This window comes from Myotis davidii, unplaced genomic scaffold, assembly GCF_000327345.1.
Source record: "Myotis davidii unplaced genomic scaffold, ASM32734v1 scaffold333, whole genome shotgun sequence".
Classification (NCBI taxonomy): Eukaryota; Metazoa; Chordata; class Mammalia; order Chiroptera; family Vespertilionidae; genus Myotis; species Myotis davidii.
The window spans coordinates 1057210-1062245 of NW_006285266.1; the positions used below are offsets into that span (position 1 = coordinate 1057210).

Below are 5036 nucleotides of genomic sequence, written 5' to 3' on the forward strand. Positions count from 1 at the left end.
GATTCCAGAGTAATAGTTACATGTTTCTTTCCGCCACTGGAGTGGCAAGTATATTGCTCTCTCACCTGCCTGCTGCTCTCTGCCTCCAAGGAAACCAGGTAAGAAAAGCTGGCTCTCCGAGGTGGAGAGAGATAGAAATGGAAACAGTTAAACCTGATATTCCAGGGAGGGAACAGGTCGCTCCTATGAACAATGTTTTGTGCCTAGTTTGTTGGGTGAGTTTTCTCAGACTTATTTTTTCTTGTGACTATATTTTAATCCCGTAAAGCCTGCCTGGCCTGTATTAACTGTGACGTCTGCATGGTGCTTTAAGTTTTCGGAGCATTTCAAACTATTAGTCAAACAATATCCTACGTGGTTAAAATTATAAATGGGATTTTTCCCTTTTTGCTTTTTCGGATCTTAACTTGTTCTTTGGGCTCTGGTATGGATTTGAATAAACTTCAGGTAGGTTCATCAGATTTGATTAGAGAAAAGCGGAGACGATGTGGCATTAATTTTTACCAAGAAATGTCTGAAAATTGAAGCAAGATGTTAAGTAGGATGTCCTAAGTGGAATGTCCAGAATGAAATTCAGCATACCCTAGAGCAGTGGTTCTCAACCTTCCTGATGCCGCGACCCTTTAATACAGTTCCTCATGTGGTGGTGACCCCCAACCATAAAATTATTCTCATGGCTACTTACTAACTGTAATGTTGCTACTGTTATGAATCGTCATGTAAATATCTGATATGCAGGATGTCTTTTCATTGTTACAAATTGAACATCATGAAAGCATAGTGATTCATCACAAAAACAATATGTAATTATAGATGTGTTTTCCGATGGTCTTAGGCGACCCCTGTGAAAGGGTCGTTCGACCCCCAAAGGGGTCGCAACCCACAGGTTGAGAACCGCTGCTCTAGAATAAACAATACTGATAGAAGCACAAGGGTCCACACTAGTCATTATCATTTTATTTTGTTTTATTGGTACATTTATTAAAAATATAGGCTAATGGTCCTGTGCTTAAATGTTGTGGATGTGTGCTGGCTTCCATAAAACATAACTAGCCATAAGGAGCTCTTCAGTATACTCCTGACAGAAGTAAAAAGGTCACTAGAACTGACTGACAAGACAGGGCTGCTGCAGACATAACTCCCTTATATAATTAAGAATTGCTAGAAAATGGAGTTTGACATTATTTACAGTTACACCAACACTCATGGAGGCTGAGCATCCCAGGCATAAGAAACGTGTTTCCATGTTTCCCAAGTAGTTTTCCGTTTTAGCCACGAAGGTCAGTTACCACAACCAAACTTGTGCTTAACAAGTAGAAATTTCATGTCCATTAAGCAGTCTCTTACATCTTTCTGGGCCTATTCATTTGCAGAGTAGAAACTGTAACCAGGTTCTTCATATCATGCATCCGCATGTAATGTCCCATCTTGATATGCTGTCCAATTTCTTTAAGCTAAAAGGCGTGACTCTATGCAGCAGGGCTACCTAGATGAGGAAGTTCCGTATGGAGATCACATCCTCCCGCATCTTCCGTTTCATCTCCTCGGGGCCCAGCTTCGGCGCGAGGCCCTCCATGCGGAACATTGCGGCTCTGCCTCACCAGCTTCCACCGGCCGAGCTCGGCTCTTCTCAGCCGTAGCCTCGTGCCGGGAAGGAGGCTCCTAGTCATTATCATTTTCTGGGCCTTTTACCAAAACCCAACTATCACACAGGTAGGAAGGGAATGAAGGTCGGAGCTGGGCACATCCCTTTAACCTTTGCGGCAGCTCTGCACGGGAAGTAAGTAGTAGCATCCTTTGTTTTTCAGCGAGAAAACAGGCCCAGGGAGTGAAGTCATTTGATAAAAGTCATGTTGCTAGAACGTAATGAAAAGCCCAAGTTTGCCTGGCTCCGGAAGACCATACTCTTTTTACGACATAATATTCCTCCAGAAAAGAAAAGCTCTGAAGCCGTGTTTGCCAAAGGTCGTTCTGTGGAACAGCCACCAGGCAAGAGGCTGCACAGGCCTAAATGGGCTCGCACCACAGGCAAGTGACTGGGGACTGCCAAGCACGTTCAAGGCAGTGAAGTAGGACAGAAAAGAGATGTTTAAGTTTATTTAATCAGCTCTTCCCCAGACTCGTTTGCCGTCAAGCCCAGATGTTTTTTTTGCTTAACACTATTAGCGTCTCTTGAAAGTAACGAAAATAATTTGGCATACGCTTAAATGACTGAAAAGGGGAAAGAGGGCTGAATGAACGCCTCAGAGTGGAAATTCAGTTTACATAGCAATTAAAGTGAAAAACTAGCAGCTATGAGGAAAGCATTCTAAGAAGCGTAAGATACAGCCTGTGCTCTCAGGGTAGCTGCGAGATGGGGGGTGGTGGGTGGGTGGGTGGGTGGAGGGAGTCAGAAGCAAAAAAGGGGGAACAGACATAAAAGAACAGCATATTCTCAGAGCGAGTTCTGAGTGATTGATGTGGGCTGACGTTGAAGGGAGAATGTGGGAGAGAAGAGAGGCTGGGGCTGGATCCTGAGGCATATGAAGAGTTAGATCAGGGGAGAGGAGGCTGGGAGACACCGAAAAGCAAAGCCATGTTTGGAGGGGAATGAAGAAATGATTTCCAGGAACGATGGAGGGAAATTAAATAGGAAGGGTAGGGTTCATCCAGATTATAGACAATCATACAGAAACTGATCCATTGGTAACGTTGAAAGGAATGATTAAAATCTGGAAGATCATTTAGAAAGTCAATGAATCTGGATATTCAATATGATGAGATGGATTTTTGCATTTTACAACTGGCAGGGCCCTTAGATCAAAGTTAGCAAAACCTGTCTAATGAATCAGTAGATCCTCTAATCCAGTTACTCTTGCACTAATGATCTGATAACTTTAGCCCAGAGAGGTCACTTAATTTTTCTAATGTCACACAGCTCACTAGCAACACACTTGAGTTGAGAGTCTTTGGACTAACAAGAAGTTCAGTGCTCATGGATGGAGCACACAATGGTGCCAAAGAAAGAAAGTGCAGAATGGGGAGCAAGGCAAGGACATAAATCAACACATTTGACAGAGGGGGGATTCTCTGTTGAAGAGGTCCACTTAGACCAGTGATGGCGAACCTTTTGAGCTCGGCGTGTCAGCATTTTGAAAAACCCTTACTTAACTCTGGTGCCGTGTCACATATAGAAATTTTTTGATATTTGCAACCATAGTAAAACAAAGACTTACATTTTTGATATTTATTTTATATATTTAAATGCCATTTAACAAAGAAAAATCAACCAAAAAAAATGAGTTCGCGTGTCATAGGTTCGCCATCACTGACTTAGAATCAAGGCAAACTCCCCAAACCTCTTTCACCTCCTTCTCTGCTACAACTTAGTCCAGTACCTTTTGCAACCAAATATAGTGTGTTTAGAGATTACTACCAATAAACAGAAATATAGAAAAAAAGAAATTACATTTCTAAAAGGCAGTCTTATTTTATTTTTTTAAAATATATATATTAGTATATTTTATTTTGGAGAGAAAGAGAGAGGGAGAGAGAATCATTGATCAGCTGCCTTTGCATGCCCCCTACTGGGGATTGAGCCCACAACCCAGGCATGTGCCCTTGACCAGAATTGAACCCGGGACCCTTTATTCCGATGGCCAATGCTCTATCCACTGAGCCAAACCAGCAAGAGCTGGATAAACTTTTTTTTTTATTGAATTTATTGGGTGACCTTGGTTAATAAAATTATCTAGGTTTCATGAGTACAATTCTATAATACATCATGGTGTATTGCACTGTGTTCACCACCCCAAGTCAAATCTCCCTCCATCACCATTTATCTCCCCTGTATCTCCTTCTATCTCTCTCCACCCCCTAAGGATAAACTTTTTTGATTAAAAAGAACAACATCGGCCTGCTTGAATCCTCACATTATAATCCTTTTACTTGGTACTTACTATTAGGGACAGATTCCACATCTATTTTTTTGAAATGTGTTTGGTGCTAGAACTACTAGTTTCAAAGATACTAACAACAAATAATAATTAAAACAACTCCATAATGAAACTCAAGGGTGACCCAATAGATAACACTGATTTAGGGTAAAAAAATTTTTTAAAATATATATATTTCTATTGACTTCAGAGAGAAAGGTAGAGGGAGAGAAACATCAATGATGAGAATCATTGATGGGCTGCCTCCTGCACGCCCCCTACTGGGGACTGAGCCCACACCCGGGCATGTGCCCTTGACCTGAATTGAACCTGGGACCCTTCAGTCCTCAGGCTGACGCTCTATCCACTGAGGCAAACTGGCTAGGCTAGGCCATAGGGTAAAATTTTGAAAAAGATCAGGCTTTGTAAGCACCTGTTGCCAAGAACGCCCACGAGGATGTAAAGATATATATTTTAGAGGCCCAGTGCATGAATTTGTGCACTGGTGGGGTCCAACTGGCCGGGGCCAGATGGGGGCCATTGGGGGCAAGCCAGCTGGGGCGAGGGGCCCGCAGGCATTCTGGTCGGTCAATTTGCATAGTAGCCTTTTATTATATAGGATAGAAGGAAGGAAAAAGCTTCCCCCATTAGTCTGGGGCTCACTTTTAGCACCAAAAGTAGGAGCAGAGAGAACAAAAAACACTGAGGGCAAACGGGGTTGCCAGGAGGGCAAAGATTATCTCTTGTCCGCCAGCAAGCGTGGCCCCACGATAATGCAGCGACCCTCCCGCCACAGACGGCGCCCCACGGGACCTCAGAGGAAGACTACCATTCCCGACGGCGCTCCGGACCCACGAGTCCAGCCGCCCCAGCAATTTGGCTCGCAAGGCATTGTGGGAGTCGTAGTCTTTATTCCCCTCAGCTCATCGAAGGCGGGGAGATCCTGTTTTATGTAAACCACAGCCTTTCCCAGACCCGGCGGCTTCCCTTCCCTTCCTGGTCTTCCCCACCTTCTTTCACGCGGGAGTTTAAAAATTCCCGCGGCGCCGGCGCGCGAGGCCGGAACACTCGCGAGAACTGCGGTCGCCGCGCCGCGATCTGCTTCCCCCCTCCCCTCCCCGT

The 5036-nt window shown here is 44.2% G+C and overlaps 1 pseudogene; it reads right to left on the minus strand.

The window, feature by feature from the left end:
• Nucleotides 1-1396: 1396 nt before the first annotated feature.
• LOC102773198 lies at nucleotides 1397-1585 on the minus strand (annotated as a pseudogene).
• Nucleotides 1586-5036: the final 3451 nt, after the last annotated feature.